Source organism: Cynocephalus volans, chromosome 9 (genome assembly GCF_027409185.1).
Source record: "Cynocephalus volans isolate mCynVol1 chromosome 9, mCynVol1.pri, whole genome shotgun sequence".
Classification (NCBI taxonomy): domain Eukaryota; kingdom Metazoa; phylum Chordata; class Mammalia; order Dermoptera; family Cynocephalidae; genus Cynocephalus; species Cynocephalus volans.
Window position 1 is genome coordinate 51,578,342 of NC_084468.1, and position 27,658 is coordinate 51,605,999.

Below are 27,658 nucleotides of genomic sequence, written 5' to 3' on the forward strand. Positions count from 1 at the left end.
TATCAATTTTTTCCTGCACTTTTGTTTTATCATTCCTATGAAATCACGAATACTAATTCATTATACAACATTGTCAGAAAGAAAATGAGATTCAACATAGGGAATCTTCCTGATTAAAGTTTTCATCTAAAGTGTCATCCATTCATTTATTCAACAGGTGAGAGTAAACAGTATCTAAATAGGGTCTTTCCTTCCTTAAAATTTTGTACCTAGAATCATACATAAAATCATAGGTTTTTCTGAATTCACATCTATTATTCCAGAGGTGGAGATTTACAGTAGTGTGATTTCAGAAGTAGTGGCTTGATGTTGTATTTTTTAAATGTATTCAAACTAATTTTTCCTTGTGAGGTTGGAAATTTTATTCTGTCTGTTGACATAATCGAGATCCCCTGGGGGTGTTGCAACAGCAATCAATTAACCTTTCATGGAATTGATGCTCTAATAAAATTTTAATTAGTATCTGCCTCTTCCTGTCTTAAGTGGTTGCTGGTGTTATCATCAGAATTATCCAATAGATTCTGAGATTTTTATTTTTTCATACATTCAAGAAGAAACACTTAGGAAAAGCAGTGCTCTGATTAGGCAAAAGATACTTAATTTTTCTTTGCGATTTCTACATTTATAAATTGTTTTCAATGATGAAAACCATTAGAAATATCTGTTATACTTATGAGTTTGACATATAAAATAATAGAAAAATAAAACAAATTTTAAAGAATTTTTTTGTTATTATTCCTCTACTTAAGTCTGAAAAGAACAATGCAATACATAAATTCTGAATTCTCTTTTTTGATGAATAAAAACATCAAAAAATCCTGAAATCATTATAGAAACACTTATTTAAGGGTACATACAATTTCCTTAGTAGGTTGAAATTGGTCATTGCTGACTTGTTACTGGAATTTCCTGTTGGTATATGGGGAGTTAAATTACTGTTATTTTGAAGTATACACTGAAGAAGAAAAATTTCTCTTTAAAAAAATAAAGGTCAATTATTTAACTTGTTAAAGATTAATAATACAGGCAAACACTGAATTCTGAATTTTTCCTGTAGAGAGACTAAACTAAAACAGAACAAATGGTATACTGTAAGTCCCATCCAAGAACTTAGTACTATGTGAGTGCAAGAGAAGATAATGAATGCAAATCATGAGAGCTGTGCAAGAATGTTAACTTACCACTCAACAGGAGAACATTTGTTCCTTATATGCAGAATCAGCTCTGCTTCAGGCAATTTGGGGCAGAGCAATTGATCAATCAGCATGTATTCAGGCAGTGCTTTGAGCTAGTATTTATGTTTTTATTTCAGATACAGTCAAATGCAGCTAATGTATTTTAAAAGAAAAATATTATTCTGGATACTTAGTTTTCTGATCATTTATGAGATTCTAGAATGACAATTTCTCTATATTTTGAAATACAAAATATTGAAACAACATTTATGATAATAATTTCAAAATATTGTCTTACTTTTTTGTGAAACCTTGCATTTATTTTGCTTTCTTGAAACTGCACTTTTCTACTATTTTCTAGCTAGGGCCTCTCCTCACACTGTTGTCCTTCTCATTCTACACTGCCTCCCTCCTGGCTCTCTTATTTTCAGATCCACAAAAGGAGGATAATCTTGTTTTATGTTTATATAAATGAGGAGAGCATTTATGAAGGTATAAATTAACAACATGCCATCAGATTATTGCTTCTCAAGTAAACTACAGAGAAAACCCAAACGTGTTAAATTTATCAAAAAGCTCCCACAAAATCCAACTTGCCTACAAAGTCTCATTGTTATGCCAAACCAAATGCACTTCAGACCCCACATTAACATCAATCTAGAACTTAAACTGCTTTGTTGTGTAGACTCATGGAATAATGTCCAGCATAAAGTATAAATTATTTACTAAATTATACATAAGGAGTCTACAAAAACTGAAAGCATGGATATAAAACTAAGGATATACAACTTAAATATAATCATATTACTAACCTACAGCTACAAAAACTGGAAAGGAAATAAAATCTTAGACAAGAGACTAGATGGATTTGAAAACAAGTGCAATGGAAGATATTCTACTGGAAAGAAACCAATTTACTCCAACAGATAAGCTAAAGAAATACTCATTGAGAACTATGTCTCTACCAGAACTCGCAACAAGCACAAACTTACCTAAGCCAACTATTCCAGATGTCCACCCACGGGCACATAGCTACAGAATCAGATGGTATGACCTGAGTGCCAAAGAAAAACCTAAAAAAGAACCACGAACAGAAAAAAAGGGCAGTTGATCTTAATGCCATAGAACAGATGGCAATAGAATGTAGAAACTATTTTTTACACATTGTGCCAAGGTTGCATTGGAAAGGAGGCAATAAACATTCTCATTTGTGGTAACAAAGTATAGTGTTGGCACCTCAAATCTAGAATATTCTGCAATCCTTTCCAAAATACAGTAAAACATTGAAAAGTTAATCTTTATTTTACATCAGACCATATATTTTAATTGAGAGAATTATACACATTGAGATCATATTACTTTGCCTATGACCATGGCATACACAGGATTTGAAACGCCTCAGAAAACCATCTCTTAAATTTAACAGGTAACAGAATAAGAGAAAAAAAATGCATGAAATTTACTCTAGTCAAAGGATAGATAGTGGAATTTTTGATTCAACAATTTGCTTCCTTACTTCATAATTTTCACCATTTATTACCACCCATTGTATGCAGAGTGGATATCAAGATTTATTGTTTACTTCAGATGGGCAATGCCATAACACAGGTGCAGATGGTGTACGACTGCAGTAGACCAGTTTAACACCATCTCAGTGTCATTTGGTAGTATGGTGTTCTTTTTACGCTGCTGTAACAGAATATCTCCAGACTGGGTAATTTACAAAGAGATGAAATTTATTTCTCACAGTCCTGGAGGCTGGGAAGTCCGAAAGCATGGTGCCATCTTCTGCTCGGCATCTGGTAAGGGCCTTCTTGCTGCATAATTACACCACAGATGGGCAAGTAAGCATGTGAGGCAGAGTGGAAAAGGGGGTAGAACTTATTATCAGCAGCCCACTCCTACTAATTCATTCATGAGGGTTCCACCCTTATGATTAGGTGAACTAATGACCTCTTAAAGGCCCCACCTCCCAATACCTTTACACTGGCAATTAAACTTCAACATGAGTTTTGGAAGGGACATATAAACCATAGCATGTAGATTGACAGGAGCATATAATGTATTCTTAATAATGTATATATGAAGTGGCCATGAAAACATTTAATAATTCCCACTAGTACTTTGGTACTCAGGACACTTCCTCCCTATAATCTGTTGGAATGTATTCAGAGAAGGCAAATTAGTGGTGATATTACCCTAAGTAAAATGTAAGTAGAAAAATATGTACAGAACATCCAAACAAATAATACATCCCCCCCAAAAAAGAGCAAAGCCTTTTGATTTATCCATTGCTCTGATCATGTGCCATTGTTTTTCAATTTGTTTTCTTTTTTTATTTTTTTTTAATTTTTATTTTGTCGATATGCAATGTGGTTGATTATTGCGGCCCATTACCGAAACCTCCCTCCCTCCTCCCTCTCCTCCCTCCCACCCAACAATGTCCTTTCTGTTTCCTTGTCATATCAACTTCAAGGAATTGTAGTTGTTATATCTTCTCCCCCCCCCCCCCGTTTTTTTGTGTGTGTACGTGTGTGAATTTACTTATTTATTTTTAGCTCCCACCAATAAGTGAGAATATGTGGTATTTCTCTTTCTGTGCCTGACCTGTTTCACTTAATATATTCTCTCAAGGTCCATCCATGTTGTTGCAAATGGCAGTATTTCATTCGTTTTTATAGCTGAGTAGTATTCCATTGTGTAGATATACCACATTTTCCATATCCACTCTTCTGATGATGGACATTTGGGCTGGTTCCAACGCTTGGGTATTGTAAAGAGTGCTGCAATGAACACTGGGGAACAGGTATACCTTCAACTTGATGATTTCCATTCCTCTGGGTATATTCCCAGCAGTGGGATAGCTGGGTCATATGGCAGATCTATCTGCAATTGTTTGAGGAACCTCCATACCATTTTCCATAGAGGCTGCACCATTTTGCAGTCCCACCAACAATGTATGAGAGTTCCTTTTTCTCCACAACCTCACCAGCATTTATCGTTCAGAGTCTTTTAGATTTTAGCCATCCTAACTGGGGTGAGATGGTATCTCAGTGTAGTTTTGATTTGCATTTCCCGGATGCTGAGTGATGTTGAGCATTGTTTCATATGTCTGTTGGCCCTTTGTATATCTTCCTTAGAGAAATGCCTACTTAGCTGTTTTGCCCATTTTTTAATTGGGTTGCTTGTTTTTTTCTTGTAAAGTTGTTTGAGTTCCTTGTATATTCTGTATACTAATCCTTTGTCGGATGTATATTTTGCAAATATTTTCTCCCACTCTGTTGGTTGTCTTTTAACTCTGTTAATTGTTTCTTTTGCTGTGCGGAAGGTTTTTAGTTTGATATAATCCCATTTCTTTATTTTTTCTTTGGTTGCCCGTGCTTTTGGGGTCATATTCATGATGTCTGTGTCCAGTCCTATTTCCTGAAGTGTTTCTCCTATGTTTTCTTTAATAAGTTTTTTTGTTTCAGGGTGTATATTTAAATCCTTAATCCATTTTGAGTTGATTTTAGTATATGGTGAGAGGTATGGATCTAGTTTCATTCTCCTGCATATGGATATCCAGTTATCCCAGCACCATATGCAATGTGTTTTCTAATTAATGAGCAATAATAACAGACACAGTACATGAAATGCTTCCTATGTGTTACATACACTGCACATATTATCTTTATTGCTCATGACTATTTCATTCTAGAAGAATAAACTGATACATATTGAGACTACATATATCGATCAAATCAACACAATCTGTAAGCCACATGACAGAAATCTAAAATTATTCATATATCTTATTAATCTAAAGAAAACTAGGGAGTTCTATTTGTAATTGTTTGAGAAAACTTCATACCGTTTTCCATAATGGTTGCACCAATTTACAGTCCCATCAACAATAGGAGTTTTCCCCTTTCTCCACATTCTTGCCAGGATTTGTTATTCTGTCTTTCTGATAATAGCCAGTCTAACTGCAGTGAGATCATATCTTAATGAGGTTTTGATTTGCATTTCCCCAATGACTAGTGATTTTGAGCATTTTGTCATGTACCTGTAGGCCATTTGTATGTCTTTCTTTCAGAAATGTTTATTCAGCTCCTTTGCCCATTTTTATTTTTTTTTTAATTGAGGCATAATTGGTTATACACACTTCGGGGGTACAGCATTGACAAATATCACCTATGTACAACATATGTTGATCGCATCAATATTATTAGCATATTCATTATTGCTAGTCACAATTATTCGTTATGCCCCTTACCCAATCTTTCCCCAACCCCCTTTTCTCCCACCTACTTTTCTCCCCCCTCCACCAAGTAATCACAGATTTGTTCTCTCCTTCTGAATCAACATATTATTGTGGGCTCTTCTTTCTTTCCTTCCTTCCTTCCTTCCTTCTTTCTTAGTACTGACTTATAAGTGAGGCTATGTGATACTTCCTTTCTGTGACTGGTTTATTTCACTTTACATAAGTTTCCCCAAACTCACCCATGTTGCTAAAAATGGCAGAATTTCATTTTTTGTTATGGTTGAGTGGTATTCCATTGTGTATACATACTACATTCTCCTTATCCAGTCGTCTGTCAATGGGCAATTAGGTTGGCTCCATATTTTGGCTATTGTAAATAGAGCTGCAATGAACATGTGAGTGCAGGTATCTCTTTGACATGATAATTTCCATTCCTTTGGCTATATACCCAGAAGTGGGATTGCTGAATCATATGGTAGTTCTATTTGTAGTTGTTTCAGAAACCTCTATACTGTTTTTCAAAATGGCTGTACTATTTTACAGTCCCACCAACAGTGCAGGAGGGTTCCCCTTCTCCGTATCCTCACCAGCTTTTGTTATTCTCAGTCTTGTTAATAATGGCCAGTCTAACTGGAGTGAAATGATATTGCAATGAGGTTTTAATTTGCATTGCCCTGATGATTAGTGATGTGGAGCATTTTATCATGTACCTGCTGGCCATTTGTATGTCTTCCTTTGAAAAATGTCTGTTCAGCTCCTTTGCCCATATTGTAATTGGATTTTTTTTTTTTTGGTGAAGTTGTTTGAGTTCCTTATATATTCTGGATATTCAGGATATTAATCCCTTGTCAGATGTGTAGTTTGCAAATATTTGCTCCCATTGTGTAGGTTGTCCTTCCGCTCTGTTGATTGTTTCCTTTGCTGTGCAGAAGCTTTTTAGTTGGATATAACCCCATTTGTTTATTTTTTCTTTTATTGCTTAGGCTTTAGGGTCATATTCATAAAGTCTTTGCCCAGTCCTACTTTCTGAAGTGTTTCCCTATATTTTCTTTTAGTAGTTTTATGGTTTGGGGTCTTATACTTAATTCCCTAATCCACGTTGAGTTGATTTTAGTATATGGCAAGAGGTACAGGTCTAGTTTCATTCTTCTGCATACAGATGTCCAATTTTCCTAGCACCATCTATTGAAGAGGCAGTCTTTCCCCAGTGTATGTTCTTGTTGCCTTTGTCAAAGATCAGTTGGCTATAAGTGTGTGGGTGATTTCTGGGTTTTCTATTATGTTCCATTGTGTCTGTTTTTATGCCAGTACCATGCTGTTTTGGTTACAATAGCTTTGCAGTATAATTTGAAGTCAAGTAGTAGTATGCCTCTAGATTTCTTTCTTTTCTTTTTTTTTTGCTCAGGATTGCTTTGGCTATTTGTGGTCTTTTCTTGTTCCATGTGAATGTTATGATTGTTTTATTCTATTTATGTGAAGATGTCATTGTTATTTTGACGGGGAGTGCATTGAATACTGACAGTTTGGATATATTGTCCTTCCAGAACTTGTGTGGAAATTTGATCCCCAATGTTGCCATGTCAGAAGCTGTTTGAGTCACATGGGTGGATCCCTCATGAATGGGTTAATGCTCTCTCTCGGGGTTGGAGGTAGTGAGTGAGTTCTCACTCTATTAGTTCCTGTGAGAGCTGGCTGTTTAAAAGACCCTGGCACTTCTCTCTCTCTCTCTCACTTCCTCTCACCATGTGATCTGCTTGTACCCACCATTTGCCTGCCAGTTTCTGCCATGAGTAGAAGCAGCCTGAGGCCCACACCAGGTGCAGCTGTCCTAGAATCGTAAGCCAAATAAACCTCTGTTCTTCCAGTCTCAGGTATTCTGTTATAGCAACACAAAATGGATTTATACAAATACATAGGTAGCTTTGGGAAGTATGGACATTTTAACAATGTTAATTCTTCCAATCAAAAAGCATGGAATGTCTTTCCACCTTTTTCTGTCCTCTTTAATTTCTTTCAGCACTGTTTTGTAGTTCTCATTGCAGAGATCTTTCACTTCCTTGGCTAAATTTATTCCCAGGTATTTTGGGGGTTTTGGTGACTATTGTAAATGGGCTTGCTTTCAAAATCAACACCTAAAAATCAGTAGCATTTTTATGCCCCAATAACAAACTACCATTTTTTTATTAGATTATTTGTTTTTTTTACTGTTAAGTTGTTCAAGCTCCTTGTGTATTCTGGATATCAATCCTTAGTTGGATGTGTAGTTTCCAAATGTTTTCTCCCATTCTACAGGTTATCTTTTCACTCTGTTGATTGCTACCCTTGCTGTGCAGAAGGTTTTAATTTAATTTAATCCCATTTGTTTATTTTTTTATTTTGTTGTCTGTGCTTTTGGAGACTTGCTCATAGTTTTTGCCCAGTCTGACATCATGAAGTGTTTCATCTATGTTTTCTTCTAGGGGTTTTATAGTTTCAGGTCTTATATATAATATATGTTAGTTCATTTTGAGTTGATTTTGGTATATGACAAGATGTATGTGTCTAGTTTCATTCATACACATGGATATCCAGTTCTCTCCCAACACCATTTACTGAAGAGGCTGCCGTTTCTCCAGTATATGTTCTTGGTGCCTTTGTTGAAGATTAGTTGGCTGTAAGTATGTGGGTGATTTCTGGGTTCTCTATTCTGTTCTATTGTTCCATGTGTCTGTTTTTATGCCAGTACCATGATAGGTTTGCAGTATAGTTTGAAGTTAGGAAATGTAATGCCTCCAGTTTTATTTCTTTTTGTGCAGGATCACTTTGGCTATTCAGGATCTTTTGTTGTTCCTTCTGAATTTTAGGATTGTTTTTTCTATTTCTGTGAAGAATTTCATTGGTATTTTGATGGGGATTGCATTGAATCTGTGGATTGCTTTGGGTAATATGTACATATTCACTACATTAATTGTTCAAATCCATAAACATGGAATGTCTTTCCATCTTTTGGTGTTCCTTTGTAGTGATCTTTCCCCTTTTTGATTAAATTTATTCCTAGATATTCTATTCTTTCAGTAGCTATTGTAAATGGGCTTGCTTTCTTGATTTTTTTTTCTGCTTGTTTGTTGTTGGTGTATAAGAATACTACTAATTTTTGTGTGTTTGTTTTTTATACTGCAACTTTACTGAATTCATTTATGAGCTCTAGGAGTTTTTTGGTAGAGGTAATATGATTCAGCTATCCCACCACTGGGTATATACCCAAAGTAATGGAAACCATCATGTCAAAGGGATACCTGCACTTCCATGTTCGTTGCAGCTCTATTTACAATAGCCAAGATATGGAGCCAACCTAAATGTACATCGACAGATGACTGCATAAGGAAAATATGGTATAAATACTCAATGGAAAACTACTTAGACATAAAAAAGAATAAAATTCTGCCATTTGGAGCAAGATGGATGAGCTTGGAGAAAATTATGTTCAGTGAAATAAGCGAGACACAGAAAGAGAAATATTGTATGTCCTCACTCATGAGTGGGATATGAGAGAGAGAGGGGGGAGAGAGGGAGGGAGGGAGAGAAAGAATCACAATAATATATTGAACTTTCAGAAGAGAACAGATTTATGGTCACTAGATATGGGATGGAGGGGTGGGAAGGTTAGGGAGAAATTGGGTAATGGACACAAAGAATAATTAGTATTCATAATGATGAACATCCTAATAATGCTGATTTGATCATCACATATTGTACACAAATACCAGTAGTCAACTCTGTACTCCATAAATATGCATAATCAATGATGTTTAAAGTGTAAAATAAGAAAGAAATGTTCAATAAAAGAAAGAAACAAGAAATCTTGGGAAAAAGTAAGACACACTCTAGGTACCTAACTCTGAAATAATGAATAGGTGCTGTTGCATTATTTTTATCTGTGGCAGCATATTATTGGAAATTATTAAGATGTTCAGTGGGGATTATTAAAAATTACCCACAAATATTTTACCAGGTATCAATATCAATGATTTGTTAGGATATACATGAATTTTGTCTTTGAAGACTTAATTGGATGGTTGATTCAAATGGACTGCATTTCTAACCTGAGAAGAGACCAATATTTTTATTATCAAGAGTACCTCTCAGGCAAAATAAACTAATAGTGATGCCCAAGAAATTAGACTATAGGGACATATTTGTATGAACAAATGGCTTATGAGAAACTTCATGCTGTAATATTTTGCTTTTTAATATGTCTTTTTATTTCATATTTTGACATCTTAAATAGCTTTGCAGGTTTGCAAATTAAAATGCCTTTAGTAACCAGGAAAATAATGTAAATACGTGAAGAGATTGGTATCTTACTATAGGAAGTGATGGATATGTACTTCCAGGCTAAATAATACTATTCAAAGTATTTTTATTATTATTATTATTATAAACAACACTGAGAACTAATTGTGATATAATTAAACATAACATAATATAAATACACACACAGAACATGTTACACATTCCATACACATTAAGCTCATTTTGTAGATACAATGATTGAAAACTTGACCATGAATTAATCCACTCATTCATCAAATTTATATTGAAGCTTTATATACTGAATACCATGGTTCTTGAACACCCATCCTGAAAGATGATTGTTTGCTACATGAAAGAACCACAGATAATTTAAGGTGTGGGGAAAATAGAATAATTCAGTCAGGCCCCCTGGACTCAGGTCCAGTTGGGGGTGGTGCAGCACATTTCTAGTAAACAAGTTGTGTGTGGGTGGAGTTAGTGTGCATTGCACCCTAACTATCTTTTTAGTTTGTTGCTATTGTGTGTTCTGCAGTTTCTGAAGCAGACGCTGGCTGGTAGAGCTCATGTCTAAAAATAGAGCATGTTTACTCTGCTGGCAGTCACTCAGTTCTTTCTTTAGACTTTGCCAGTAGCAGTTGAGTTTTCTGAGTTTCCTTTTGGACTGCCTAGGTATTAGATGTGTGTGTGTGCTGAATAGACTATTCTTTCTTCAACCAAGTCTCCAAGGACCTTTTTGCCAGTTACCTAGCTCATAGACCTGTGTGTGAAGGGTTTGTCAATGGGCTTGAGGGGTCTGTGAGCTCCAGACCCAGCCCTAGCTCTACATAAGGATTTGGATAGCTTTTGGAAACTTTATTAATTAAAATTTGGAATTTAAAATATTATGTCCCATCCTATTATATATATGTATATATATCCCGTATTTGGTATAATAACATGAACATTATAACTCCCCCAATATGTTTGATAATTCATTTAAACATTTAATGGATCATCTATTATGGTGTCACGCTGAGGATATGAAGCTTGCATCAGTCCTAAGATTACCTTACAATAAGATGATGGTGGTTCAGTGTATTCTCTACAGTATAATTTGTTCAAATAATTCAAGTTAGATTCTCCCTTGAACAGGGTATATCATCAGGAAATAGCAAACCCTCTTTAATTTAAATACTGAGGAAGGAGACAATATAAACTGGTCTCATCACAGAAGGTGCTATTTCACTAAGTATCATAACTTGTAAAGAATTCCATATAGAATAGGCAATATAAGGTTAGGAGAATGTGATCACCCCTTGATAACTCTATCCAGTAAAGAAGCCTGCTTCAGTCTGTACCATCTGTAGTCTCCATGTGGTCCTAGAGCATCAAAAGCAGAATAGGACCCTTAAGCATGGATTAATCCATGCTACTTGATGGTCTCATAATTTACTGCAGTTACAATGTTATGGAGTAAAACTGGTATTAAAATTACTCTTTCAAATAAAATACAAAGCCAACATTACAAAAAGCAACACTTTAGAAGCATTCATGCAATCTCCAGCATGTTAATGTCTAATCTAAAAGTTACTTTAATATTTTTTCTGGTGTGTTGATTTTGCATTTTTATTAAGTAATATTTCTTTTTGTTTCCTTCTCTACTTCTCTTCTGTTTTCCCCATACAGAACTATCCCCCAGCTTGGATGCCAGTCAGTGCAATCAAGTTAATATATTTTATTGATTTATTTTTTCCAATTGCTGGTACCAAACTCAGCTGCATAACAAAGGAAAATAGAAAATGCACCTGAGAAGTTTGGTGTTTTTCCTCCTCTCTTTGGTCATATCACATGGTTTTCTATAAGTACAGAAGATTTAAAAAAGGAATGCTCTCATCTACACCTTCATTGTTTCCTATAGAATAATGAATTCTTTGCTAAAACCCAGTATTTATGACTCCTCATTTGTACCAAAATGGAACAGCTCACAACTACAGAATTTTACTTGGGAATTTGTGAGAAACAACTGCTCCCACTTGAGCTGTTCAGAGCTGACTACGATTATTAGTCAGCTTATTGGACTTCAGAAGTTGCAATAATGAAAGTACATTCTTCAACTTGGAAAGTGAAAATATTATGGAGATGATTTTGCTCCCCCTCCTTTTGAGTCCCTTGGAGATTTTTGGTCAAACACCCATTTCTGCCTAAAACATTCCTCCCACAGACCAATCACCTGGATAATTGCATTTCCACTAAGAAACATGCAAGGGGGAAAACAACCAAAAATAACACACAGTGACTCACAGTCCTTAAAAGAAATATTTCTGATTTGGTTTCATGTTCAGCACGCATACTTCTAAAGGCCCTGGATTTTAAGTTAAACTACAGGAACAGCAATGTTCTTCCTTTATTGTCACTGATAGTTATTTTGTGTGTGTGTGTGTGTGTGTGTGTGTGTGTGTGTGTGTTGGCAAGGCATTTTGGATGATAAATTCTACTAGAGAGACTGAAAGGCAAAAAATAAAACTTCTTTACCCTTTAAGTGTTGGCTGGATAGCTATGAAGGGAGAATTTATTTCTCATGCCCCAAAGAGGCATAAATAACAACAGGCCTGATGTGGGGAAAGTAGACAGGCCGCCCCCTCATCAGCAGAATTCCTTTCCAGTAGGGTCATTTTGGTGAATATTTTTTAGTACAGGTGCAAGCTATTACCTTGTTTATGACAACAAAACATGTGATCTTAGCCTGAATATTTACAAATGAGTACAGGTGGCATTACAAAATTGGCTTTGGAATAGATACTAGAAAGCAGAAAAAAAGCAGTGTGTCAAAGAGATTTGCTTCAAAATTGTTTTACTCACAATTAGAATCTTTTGTCATTAAAAGACCAAACTTTCTGGCTGAAATCATTACCATTATTGTCAACATTGTTACATATTATTGCTATTTATCTTATTATTACAAACATGCTCACCAAAGCCACCATCAATTATTTGTTATATTTACACAGACCGAAAAAGGGTTGCAATGAAATAAAATCTGAAATTTAGTCAGGCTTTAGTGATTGGCCCTTTTTAAAGGTTATTGATTGTGAATAAAACTTTGTTTCATGGAAATGATTTGGGGATATCAGTACAAAAGAAATAAGTATGAGAAAAATGATATGGAAATGGAGATCAATCACTGACCCAAATCCCTATATATGGCTTTTTACCTCTTATCCTTTATCTATTGAACCACATATAAATGTCACACATATTATAAATGTGACATAACATAATGTCACATATAACAAACTGCCTGGCACTGTCTCTGGCATATAGTTGTTGCACCATAAATATTAGTTTACTTAAATTCGTTTAGCTTCGAAAGAGTATTAGTCACAAATACCCAACTTAAGTTTTCCCCCAAAAAATCCAATGAAATTGTCTTCCTTCAAAAAATTAAGAAAGTTGACTGAAAAAGTGATTAAAAATAGGCATTTATGCTTTATAGCATTAACTGAAGATTATCTAGAGTTAAATGTAATTGTGCAACGTAAACCTATAATTTTTTTTAAAAATCTCAATGTATTTTACAAAATGATGTTTGTTTGTTTGTTTTTAATTTAAAGTTTCTAATGGGGATAGTTGTGGATAATATAAAAAATTTAAACTATAGTTTTTATAATTACATAGTTTATTTACCATACTATGCTAGAACTCTGTTATTGAATCTTTAAAACAACATATTATACTATAAAGATGTCATGCTTAATAATTGATAAGACTTTATAAAAAGAGTAATAAAGAAAGTTAGTCGTGGACTTAAAAAAGCTTTGTTTGAATTATGTTTAATTTCCAGATAAGAGAATCCTAATTGTTTCTAAAGATACTTCATTGTTCCAAGCTCATAATACAATCTTTCTTTGAAAAATACCTTACCTTAAAAAAAAAAAAAAGGAAAACATTTTTTAAAAAATTGGGTGTAACATCATCCAGCTGGCAGAAAAGACAACCCTTTCCACAACCGATCAATTTGCAATTATTAAAACACAAAAATTGTCATCCCATGATTGCCGGAGCTTGGGGGAAGAGGAAGAGGGACCTGCAGAATTCATGAAGACATGAAAGGCCAAAGCATGAAAGGAAGAACTACTCTGATCATTCCAAGCCCAGGCTGCTTGAGGAGTCAACATGGTACGAGGCAAAAAGCGACTGCCAGCACTCAGAGCAGCTTCCAGAAGACAGCAAAGCAGCAACAGCACCCTTTGTGTGAAGCTACTTGGAATCTGCAGAGGAGAAGGGGGCTTCAGAGTGTACCAACCATCTCCCAGGCCAGCAAAGCCACGAGCAAGCTTCCCCTAGACCTGCATAGGAGCAAGAGTCTGCAGCTGAGAGGAGAAGGAACCACCCAGAGGATAGCAAATCTTAGTGGGGAACTTGTGCATGACCTGCTCCATGGGAAATGTTTGGAGTGCCTGGGTGGGGACGGGAGGCCTACCCACAAGGGGAGCACTATGACATAGAGTGGGCAGCTGATCTGTCTTCCGATTGGCACAGATGCCACACAGTGGAAACCAGTTGGGGCAATAGAACTGCAGGGCTCACAGTTCATGGGAAGACTTAATACTTAGCTGAAATTTCCACACAGCCCAGTTGTGTCTGTTGTGACTCCACAAGACCTGGAAGTGACTAAAAGGCTGACAATTAAAATCTGATCTGCACAAAAAGCTTTCCTCAGTTTGAGAAATTTAGCTTAAGCACAGAACTCAAGTTCCAGTACCCACAAGAAGTTTCCTCCAATTTGGGATTTGACCAAAGGACAGAAAATTAGTTCCAGTGCAAAGTTTAAGTGGCGGTGGTAACTATTAATCCAACTCAGAACAACAAAAAAAAAAAGACTAGAGACAAGTCTCTGATATTAACCAGTAATGGCCTAACACCTCCAAAGAACACCTATTAAATCTGGAAGAAGAAGCCATCTCCTCAAATCCCCAGTCAACAACTAAAGACACAAAAATCCAGAAAGAACAGAGAAATATGACAACACCAAAGGAAACAAACAAAGCACAAGCAATAGACCCAGAAGAACCTAGGATTTATGAAATGTCTGACAGAGAATTCAGAATAACTCTCTTAAGGATGTTCAGGGAATCACAAGAAAATACAGAGAGAAAATTAAATGATATCTGGAAAACAATTCAGGAGCAAAATGAGAAACTTCATAAAGGAATATAATCAATTTTTTAAATAGAAGTTCTAGAAATAGGGCTGGCCCATGGCTCACTTGGGAGAGTGTGGTGCTGATAACACCAAGGCCATGGGTTCGGATCCTAGGGAAAAAAAAAAAAAGTTCTAGAAATAAAGAACACATTATCTAAACTGAAAAATTTGAAAGCTCCAACAGCAGACTTGCTCAAACAGAGGAAAGAATGAGTGAGCTCAAAGGGAAGACATACAAAATCATCCAGTCAGAGAGGCATAAAAAAAAAAGAGTAAGAAAAAGTGAAAGTGAAATGCAGCAATTATGGGATTCACTCAAGCAAAATAACCTCTGCATAACTGGCAAGGTGAAAAAAAGGAAGAGAACTAGAAAGCATATTCAAGAAAATAATGACTGGAAAATTTCCCAAGTAAGGAGAAAACTACAACATCCATATAGAGGAACCTCAGAGGCCAACAATCAAATTTTAGTCCAAAGAGGAACATCCCAAGGCACATCATAATAAAATTATTAAAAACCAAAGACAAAGAAAGAATACTGAAAGTAGTAAGAGAAAAGAAGCAGACAACATTCAATAGAGCCCCAATATGTCTCTCAGTGGCTATCTCAGTAGAAACCCCACAAGCCAGAAGAGAATGGGATGACATATTCAAAGTGCTGAAGGAAAGACTGTCAACCCAGAATTCTGTATATAGCAAAACTAACTCTCGAATATGAAGGGGAAAGAAAGGCTTTCCCAGACAAACAAAACCTAAGGGAATTCATCAGTATTAGGCTTGCCTTACAAGAAATGCTAAAGGGAGTTCTTCAATCTGAAAAAAGGCAGCACTAAAGAGTAGCCAGAAAACATGTGAAGGTACATAACTCACTGATAAAGTAAGAACACAGACGACATCAGAATATTCCAGTGTTGTAAGGATGATAAATAAACCATTTAAATCCTTAGTTTTAAGGCCAAATGACAAACCTAACAAGACAATAACAAATAAAATGGCCATATAAGAGAAGTAATAGTAAAGATATAATAGAAACAACAAAATCTCAAAAAATGGGAGGATGGCATCAATGCATAGAGTTGGCTTTGTTTTTTTCTTTCATCTTAGATATCAAAGTTAAGTTATTAGTCTAAAATAATCTCATATGACTATAGCATGTTTTTTGTAAGCCTCATGGTAACCATAACACAAAAACATGTAAGAGACACCCTAAAAATAAATAGTGAGAAATCAAAATATACTGCCAGAGAAAACTACTCAACCACAAGGGAAGAGCATAAGACTAAAAAAAAAAAAGGAAACAAGTCCCTATAAGTCCCTATATATTACTAAGAGCTCTCAGTGTAAGTGGATTAATCTCCCCAATTAAAAGACACAGGGTTGCTGAATGAATTACAAAATAAAAACCACCAATATTCTGCCTACAGGAAACTCACTTCACCTATAAAAACACACATTGACTGAAAGTGAAGAGATGGAAAAAGATGTTGCATGCAAATGGAAACCAAAAAAGAGCAGGAGTTTCTATACTTACATCAGATAATATAGACTTCAAGCCAAGGAATGTGAAAAAGATAGGGGCAGTCATTTCACAATGATAAAGGGGTCAATGCAACAAGAGGATATAACAATTCTAAATATATATGCACCCAACACCACAGCACCAAGATAATATATAAGCAATTACTATTAGACCTAATGGGAGAGAGAGAATATAGCACAATAATACTTGGTGACTTTAATACCCCACTTTTAGCAAAGGACAGATCATCTAGACAGAAAATTAACCAAGAAATATCAGAATTAATCTCTATTCTAGGCCAATTGGATATAACAGATATGTATATAACATTTATAATTATAAATATAATAAAAATATAATATATATAACACATAAATATAAATACATATAAACATCATCCAAAAGCTGCAGAATGCACGTTCTTCTCATCAGTACATGGAACACTCTCTCGAATAAACTACATGTTAGGTCGCAAAACAAGTCTCAACAAATTTTTAAACATTGAAATCATATCAACTATTTTGTCCTACCACAATGGAATAAAACTAGAAATCCACAACAAAAGGGACACTGGAAACTGCACAAAAATAAGGAAACTAAACAAAATGTTCTTAAACAACAAGTGGGTAAAAGAAGAAATCAAAAAGGAAATTTAAAAATTCCTGAAAACAAATGAAAAAGAAAACCAACACCAGAACCTATGAGATACAACAAAAATAGTATTAAGAGAGAAGTTTATAGCAATAAATGCCTACATCGAAAGAGAAGAAAGACTTCAAATAAACGACCTAACTTTACACATCAAGGAACTAGAAAAATAAGAACAAACCAAACCCAAAATCTGTAGAAGGAGAGAAACAACACAGATCACAGCAGAAATAAAAGAATTAGATGTTTTAAAAAAACAATTAAAAATATAAACAAAATAAAAAGTTGGCTTTTTGAAAAAATAAAATTGATAAACCATTAGCTAGACTAATGAAGTAAAAAGGGAGAAGACTCAAATAAATAAAATAAAATAAAATGAAAAAGGAGACATTACAACTGATACCACAGAAATACAAAAGATCCTGAGACTACTACTGAGACAACTATATGCCAACAAATTTGAAAACCTAGAAGAAATGGATAAATTACAGCATATGTACAATTCACCAAGATTGAATCATGAAGAACTAGTAAACCTAAACAAACAAATAATGAGTAATGAGATTGAAGCAGTAGTAAAAAGTCTCCCAACAAAGAAAACCCCAGGACCAGATGGCTTCACTGACAAATTCTACCAAACATTTCAAGAACTAATACCAATTCTTCTGAAACTCTTCCAAAAAAATTGAGAAGGGAATACTTCCAAACTCATTCTACTAGGCCAGCATTACCGTAATAGCAAAAATGGAAAGAGATACAACAACAACAAAAAACCCTACAGACCAATATTCCTAGTGAACACAGATGCAAAGATCCTCAACAAAATCCCAGCAAACCAAATACAACACATTAAAAAGATCATTCATCGTGATCAAGTGGGATTCATCCTAGGGATGCAAGGATGGGTTCGACATATGAAAATAAATAAATGTGATACATCATATTGACAGAACAAAGGAAAGAAACCATAAGATTATTTTAATAGATGCAGAACAAGCATTTGATAAAATCCAACACCACTTCATGATAAAAACACTCAATAAACTAGGTATAGAAGGAATGTACCTCAACACAATAAAGGCCATATACAACAAACCCACAGCTAATATCTTACTGAATGGGCAAAAACTGGAGGATTTTCCTCTAAAATCTGGAACAAGACAAGGATGCCCACTTTCCCCACTCTTACTAAACATAATACTGGAAGATCTAGCCAGTGCAATAAGGCAAGAGAAAGCTACAAAAGGCATTCAGATCAGAAAGGAGGAAGTCAAACTATCCCTATTTGCAAATGACATGATCCTGTACAGAGAAAACTCTAAAGACTCCACCAAAAATTTACTGGAACTAATAATTGAATTCAGTGTAGTGGCAGGATACAAAATCAACATACAAAAATCAGTAGCCTTCCTAAATACCAATGACAAAATAGCTGAAAAAGAAATCAAGAAAGTAATCCCATTCACAATACCTACCAAGAAAATAAAATAACAGGATTAAATCTGAAAGAAGGTGAAGACCTCTAGAATGAAAACTATAAAACATTGGTGAAAAAAATTGAAGGACACAAACAAATGCAAAGAAATCACATGTCCATGAATTGAAAGAATTAACATCATCAAAATGTCCATATTACCCAAAGCAATCTACACATTCAACACAATTCCTATCAAAATACCAACCACATTCCTCACAGAAGAATCTTAAATTGTGTATGAAATCACAAAAGACCCAGGATAGCTAAAGCAATCTTGAACAAAATGAACAAAGTTTAAGGCCTCACACTACTTGACTTCAAAATATACTATAAAGCAATAGCAACAAAAACAACATAGTACTGGCATAAAAACAGGCAAATGGACCAATGGAACAGAATAGAGAGCCCCACAGATATGTACAAGTAAATGTTAGAATAAAAAATTAATTTAAAAAATTACATTTGGCTTCAAACATAAAGAAAAATTGATACCATAAAACTCTTATTTATAATATATTAAATAAAAAATAATGCTTAGTGCCTTCTATCAAGAGTCATTAAACACAAATTTCGAAATCTTGCAATATTAATTAACCACTTTGTCTGGGTTTGACCTACTCAATAATACAGTTCATGAAAAAATAATCATTATCTCTCAGATTCTTGGTATGTTCCCAAGTGGCATGGAAAGAAACCTCTCAAAACTCAAAACCATTCAAAATTATGAATATATACTAAATAACTCAAAAGAGATGATGATATGCATCCATATGTGTTTGTTAACATTTTAAAATATAAATGTGAAATACATGACTCACAATATCAATAAAAATTGAATCCAAATCAGAAGGTAAGGAGTCTTAGCAAACTTGCTAATTAGAAGATTTTTTTCATGAGCCTACTTTTACATACAAGAAACATACATAGTTATTTTCCTTTTGAGATATGCTGAAGTTAACATTATTTAATACTATTTTTTTCTTTTGCTATCTCAAATAAATCTGGTGCCTAAGACTGCACAAAAAGCTAAAATCATAAACTATTTTAGGTATTTTAAAAATTAGAAAATCCCAATTTAACAAACTATAATTAATTAACTCATCTATCAACAAATGCAATAAATCTCATCTATATCTTTTATGAAGAAAAAGGTCATGGCTCTCACTTAGATTTGTTCAGTTTGTACATTACATAAATGTGTGTGCATGTTTGCACACACACACAAAACTACCACTATGTCCCACCATCCCCAATTCCCTTCCACCACCACATTTTGAAAGATATTTTATGGGAGTATCACCTTAATAGAATTTCAACAGAGAATACTATAGGCAGAACATATTCATACTGTCTATCATTATTCAAGGATACTGCAAACAAAACCTAGTAGAATTGCGTTAATAACTACAACAAAAATTTATAAAACAATACTAATCCCAGCATATCTCAAAAGGAAAGTAAATTTGTTTTATTAACTGAATACTTATGATAATATTATTACCATTGAATAAGTGCATGAATCATAAGAAATATTGCTTATAATAAAAAGATATCAGGGCTAGCTGGTTAGCTCAGTTGTTTAGAGCATGGTGTTATAACACCAAGGTCAAGGGTTTGGTTCTTGTACTGGCCAGCTATCAAAAAAGAAAAAAAAGAAAGAAATCAACTAATTCTTCACTTATAATTTTAGATTGCTTGTTTAGAATAAGTATTGTTATGATAGCTATACCTTTCAAATATTTAGAAAGTTCAAATACTTTTCATTTACAAATTTTAAATCTGCTGTAAACTATTGTTGTAATAATATTGATGAATTTTAAAAAGTTCCAATTAAAACTACTGGCTGGTTGTAAGAATTTATTAGGTGAACTTATTTTGACATATTAGAGTTCATCTCATACTTCACTATTTTACCTTATTAATTCAAATTTTATTTCCTCAGAAATATAAAGGATTTTTTCCCATTATTTAGAGTTTGAAATGGAATTAAATAGTTTTTAAAGAGGATTTCAGTAGAGAATTTTTAATATCTCATTGAATAAACCAAATAAGCCACAATAATGACTTGACATGTTTGTATTGTTAAAGAAAAAGAAAAAACAGTTGACATAGACTTTCTAATTTTACTTTTAATTAAAGAATAAAAGTAGGAAAGTACATTTAAAAATATTCTTTGATCTCACACACTAGGACTATAAAACAATGGCTGTGTTTTTTTCCAGAATTAACAGCACATGCTGTGCTCTCAGTTGCAGTTTGGGTTAGTGTATTTTATCTCTGTGAAATAAGGAAAATCCCTTCCTGAGGTGAGAAAACAGTGCCAAATTTTAGAGGAAAGCAATGCTTTGAATGTATTAAATTTAATCCAAAGAAGAAAATGAGCTGTGATATCTATTTGCCCATTCTAAATTCATATTTTTAGCTGCCCAAAGAAAATACATTTTAATAAGAACCATATAGAAAATGCAGCTACAAAACTAAAATTTATCTAATGATCTACATATGCATTCAACTTCTAAATGAGCAGATTAACTCTGAGTTAGCTTTTGCTGCAAAACAAACCAGGCCAACTTAGTGACTGAAAACAATCTTTAGCTCCCAGTTCTGTGGGTCAACCGGGGTGGGCTCAACTAAGCAGTTCTCTTTATCTCAGGTGGACTCACTAATATGTCTGCAGGCAATAAGGTAGCTGTGCTTGTGAGACTGGCTGGCTGTTGGCTTGGAAGACAAGGTAGACTGGGCCATGTCTTTCTCATCTTTCAGCAGGTTAGCTCAGTCTTGTTCACACAGTAGATGGACAGGTTTCCCATGGAGATTCTTGAGACCTCGTGTAAGGTTTCTTGAGACTATGCTTGGATTGAAATGATAGTTGCTTCTGCCACATTCTCTTGTCCAAAGCAAGCTACAATGCCAGCTCAAATTAAAAGAGTGGAGAAATAGACTCCAACACATGATGGGAAGAGCTGCGAAGACATTTTGCATTGGGTGTGGATACAAGTATAGGACAATATGTGTCCATTTTTTTGCAAACTACTATGGTAGATTACTTATATTAACAATCCCATGAAGACTTGTTAATTGAATAGATGAGCCAATAAATGCATGAATAAGTAAATAATCAGATAATGAAAAGAAAAAGTAATAAAACTCTCCTTAGTAAAGTAACATCTTCATTAACTGAACATGGTCCTGGTGGTAGAAGTTGATAATATTTTGTAACATTTTTTTTATACAGATAGAATGTTTTGACTAAATTTGAGTATTTGTTTGCTTTTCTCTAATCTTTTTATTTGCATACCATTTTCAGAGCTTCAGTTTTTCAAATTAATATAATTCAGTTATTATTAAAAAATATTCTTTTTCAAATGGATTTTTGGATAAAAGTTTCAAATTTCTTCATTATATAGTAATTGATCTCATTGAATTATTTCTGGCCATCCAGTAGGCATTTTTTTAGGCTATTTTTATTAAACTGAAAACCTAAAATGTATAAGGGAATTAAAAAGCATTGTTTATGTATATAAATGAAACTAATTGCTGTCAAATGTATGAAGTCTTACATTCAAAAACCTATCTTTCAGGAAAGCTTTAACTATATTTTCAACATCTGTTCTTCATTTTACCTCAAAATAAAAAGAATTATTTGAATAGATCTTTTTTATACAAGTTGCTTCTTCATTTCTGCTGATAAATTTTCATAAAATGAAGAGTACTCGGATAATCAGCTTTAAAAAACAAACTTGAAGTTGTTTCAAATTAAACATCTGCCCCCAGGCAACACATGTCAAAGAAAAGGCATAGGTCTGTAAGGACAGCAACAATGCAAAGATAATTGAATGTATAAGTAATCCTCATATGAACTGAAATTTTGTGATATATATAACAACATTCACCATAGATGGTAAATTCTTTTTCAAATGCTAATGTGAAATAGATTGGTTTACTATGCATAGAATATATAAACTTGATTTTGTCTGGCATTCTACTTTGGCAGGTCTATGTGTTAAATTAGGTTCAATCTCATAATTGCACCTGCATTAGCATATCAGTACAAAAAGATCAATGCTGGGTTACTGTTCAAGCACAGACAGGGTGCAGGGTTTTATGGTTCCCTACCTTGCTTCACTGAGTGCCACTATTACAATTTCCACAGAGCACAACATTTTACAGAGCTCAACCAGGAAAAGGGAAATGCCCCTTTGAGGAAGTTAGCTCATTTTGTTTTTATTGGTTGTAGTGTGTGTAGTGCCGAGTCACTAGTTTCATCTTCATTGCTTTAAAAACAAAATCTTGTCTAAATAGACAAATAAATTAAAATTCAACTACATCTACTAAATTATTTTGCTTTTTGTTTATAAAAATAATTTAGCTTTTGTAGTAAAATAATCTTCTGTTTGTTTCATTTCATTGTAATGGTGACTCACAGCTGCCTCCCATGCCCTATAGATGAAGGAAAACAAAATTTGAGATAAGAAATTCTGCTGAAATTCTCTGTGAGTGAATCCATTTGAATATAACTCAAATTAGGATTAACAAAACTATTTACAGTAACTTTCAAGAGATATTATATATTATAGGTATACTACTTATAGAGTATACTACTAATATATGGTATACTGTATATTACAGTCTACTAATATTCAGAAGTTCTCTGTGGCCACACATAGGCAATAATGTGAGTGAGTGCAGGAGTATTCTTATCCGTACATACAAATCACAGTTTATATACAGCATATAGTCATTGCTTTGCTCCTTTGCTATGGTTAAAGACTCTAGACTTCTTTATTAAAAATGGGACCCTTCCTTCTAATTCAAACTATAATATACTTCATTTACAATATATACACAATTTAATATCTTACTCCTTGATCAATTCATTAGAGAAGTTGGTGAGTTTACATAATTGAAGAAAATGGTTTTACCTCTAAATAGAACTACACAAAAATATCTATATAGGAAAGTCAACCTGCAAATAATCATTGTATGTAGGATCTTTATTTTTTCAAAGAACATGCATAGTCTTGTTACATATGAGGATTCTTATACTCATAAATCAGATTTCTCAAAGCATTCAAGAATAAATAGAAAAAAAATTTCTTCTCTGTTTGTCAACCAAACTCTATTCAGCCTCACTGCAACAACTTGAAATGTTAACTTTATCAAACTCATCAATGCTATGCTTTTCGACAAAGCTCAAGATAACTTTACAGCAACATTACTTAACCTAGAATACCAAACTAACTTTTTAATGACAAAAAAAAGTAAATATAAAAGCACAACACACATTATTTTAGTTTCTATGAATTATAATAACCTATAATTTAAATATTTATTTTCTCAAGGCTCTTTAATGTTAAAATAAACTATAGAGATTATCTCATTGAATCTTACATTCACTCTAGGATTCCCTTAAAAATGATCCCTAATGTTTGCTTTTAAAAATTACCTGGTGGAGGGCAGGGGAAATGGGAGAGATGTTGGTCAAAGGATACTAAATTATCAGGTAAGATGAGTAAATTCAAGAGATCTATTGTACAACATGATGATTATAGTTAATAACAATGTATTGTATTCTTGAAAATTGCTGAGAGAATAGATTTTAAGTGTTCTCATCACAAAAAAAGAAAATTTGAAGTAGTGCATATATTTAGCTATTCCATGATGTATACATATTCCAAAACAACATTTACAAGATAAATACATGCAATTTTAATTTGTCAATGAGCAAAAATATATAAATTTAAAAATGAAGGAAAAAAGGAGTTTATTACTTCATTAGAAAGACCATGATTTTTTGTTTTAAAGGTCTTATAATGAGCTAAAATCTTCTTCATATTAAGTCTATCCTACCATTAATAGTTCTGCCCTATAAAACTAATGAGAGTTCTTGATTCCCCTTCCATATGAACTTCTTTCCAAATAGTTAGTGATAATTATATTAACAATATCATTACTAATAATAACTTTTATTGAGCACTTACTATGTTCCAGGAATGGTTGGTTGTGCTTTGCACATATGTTTTAACACTAACAACAATCCTAAAAAGTTGACCCATTTATTAATGCTGTTTTACAAATGTGGGGAAATGGGAAAAAATATATTGAAGATATTTACCAAAGGTTAAGTAACTTGCCTGATAGCACTGGATCAAACCCAAGGAATGTGGTTCCACAGATGTTAAAGCTAAATATTGTGCTGTAATAATACAACACTCATATTATCTTTAAATCTTTTCTTCTCAAGAATGTGCTGCTTTCAATCTCTATATATTAAAAATTATGTAAACATATGTAAAAATATGTAAACTTCAATCAAATACAATAGGTCAGATGTGATGTAAATAGAGTAGATCCTTGAGGGTTTTCTCCTACTTCACCTAAGGACCACCCTAGTATTAACGTAGTTTATAAACTGACACAATCTTGGGATAGCCGGGTCATATTTTTGGTTCTAACGGAGCAGAAAAACAATGCAAAGACTCAAGACCTATTCACAGGAAATACTGGCAATCAGATCTCCCAAAATCTCTACTTTGTAGTTATATTATTGAACCTATATACAAAGTATACATTTATATACAGTAAGTTTTATCACATTCAATTTCACTTGTCAAAAGCTTTTTGAACTCTGATCTTTTCATGCATAATATTAGCTATCTTTTTAGCATTGTATGGTTTATCTTATTGTTATCAAACAATTTCTGTTCATTAATATTTCATTCTTGAACAAAAACAATGTTTTCGGTCCAACGGTCAGCCTAAAGTTGTCTTAACATCTTATATTTTATCCTCACAAGGGCAGTCAGGCAAAACTTATTAAAGCTTAAAACAGTTTTGAAAATTCATTTGGTTCTCAAACATTCACTTTCCATTAATGTTGCAAAGGAACTGTGTACTTGGTAAGGCCTCACTTCCTTTCTGACTTATTTACCTATAATCTTCCAATTCATGAGATTCCTACACTAAGACAACAAACTATTCCTCACAGGAAAGAAATGCAGTTTCATCTAAAAGTAGTAAACTCTTTTCTCATATGTACTCTAATAAGAACCAGTGTAAAAGAGAATAAAGTCACCAGGATTTAGAAATCTTCTTTGTTTTGGTCTCTGTAAACTCCCTGCATAATTATCATTAGCATAGTCATTTTTCTTAAGTCACATGGAACTTCAATTGTTTCTATGGCCCCTTTCTGGGATTATTTCAAAATGCTTATGAGAAACTACAAGAAATAGTGGAAAAACAATTTAAACTAATCAGTATCTTTATTCAGTTAGTATTTCATTTCCAGAATCTTCCCATAATACTTTCAGACAACACATTCATCTTATTCCAGTGATAATTCTTGGTAATCACCAATTAGAAAAAGAAATAAATTACATTAAAGGAAAATGTAGAATGGTTCAGGAGGACCAGGCTTTTATTTGATGTGTGCCTGCTATATAGTAATTTCTCATCTGAAAAAGAAGCCCAAAAGATAAGTCAAAATACAACTTTTAAATTAATGTATACCAAGAACAATCTATTCTTTGGTAGAAACTAACCTTGTGTAAACCCTTTAATAGTATAATTAAGAATTCAACAATACCTCTGTATGTAATCCACAGTTCCAAATGTCTACAGCTCTGATTCTGACCTTTCAAAACCCCATTAAGCTATGTAAATACAGTACAAAGAAATGTGTACTGTGCATAAACAGTATTCTAATGTCAACTAGACAAGGACACATTGCCTCACTTTTGTCCCCAGTGCTGACAAGGGCACTGCTGAGGTGTTAAAACATCCTTGCTATTGATTTGTATATGACAGATCTACCAGGGGACTCATGCTGTGGCCTTTCTGTTCAATGTGTGGTTTGAGGGTGAACCCTACTTATATCATTCTGATATTTATGACAGATACTGCAAACACATTTATTGGTTCAATAAAAATAATAATAATTAAATTTTTTTTAAAGGAGAAAAAAGAAAAGGTTTAGGATCTTCACGTCAAAAATTATAAAATTCTGGTAGGATAATATTTGATTAACATACTATAAATATATATATATATATATATATATTTAGTTACACAATTAATATTCACTTTTGAAAATATAAGTCACCTGTATTCCAGCAACCAGCAAACATTTCCCTTAACATTTTTGATACTTACCTTGCAAAATATCATCCATTTATGTAGTGTGTATATGTGTATATGCTCACAATCATATAAACACACCTATAGAAAAAAAGAGATCAAGCACTAAATATGATTAGAACCTATTTTTTCAATTAACAGTATGTTTGGATTATATTTTTATGAACATCTAAAATATTATTTTGATAAATAATTAATATCCAATTTTGTGTGAAACCCCTGCCTTAATGCTTACCGTATTAAGTAAATGGATTCAAAAGAAGCAAAAGTAGAATTTCTTAAAGGTTTGGCAAGGAAAGTAAAGAGGATACCACGTATCCAACTGTATTCGTTTTCTATCACTGTGTGTCTTAGTTCATTCAAGCTGGTAAGACAAAAATACCATAGACTGGGTGGCTTAAACAACAAAAATTTATTTCTCACAGTTCTAGAGACTGGGAAATCCAAAATAAAGGAGCTGGCAGATCTGATGTCTGGTGAGGATCAGCTTCCTGGTTCACAGAGTCCTCACATGGTGAAAGCGGTGAGAGAGCTCTCTGAGGTCTCTTTTATAAGGGTGCTAATCCCACTCACGAGGGCTTCACCCTCATAACCAAATTTCTTCCCTAAAACCCCACCTTGCTTTTTTATTGGCTGTCAGCTATGGGTGGCTCTGAGGTTCTACAGGCTGCACATTATTCCTTGACGCATGGTCCTAACAGGCAGTTCAAAACATGGCAGCTCATGTATTCATCCTCAAGGCCAAGAGTGTACCTCTCTGATGTCTTTGTTTTCTACCTGCCAGAGAAAATGCTCTGCTGTTAAAGAAATTACCTTACTAGGTTAATTCACCCTGAAAAATCTTTCTGCTGTGTAATATAACATAATCAGGAGAGCAGTATCTCATGGAATTCACAGGTTTTATACACATACATGGAGAAGAGAATATACAAGGCCAAGGATTGTTAGAGGTAATCTTAAATTTCTCCCTCCTACACCAACACAAA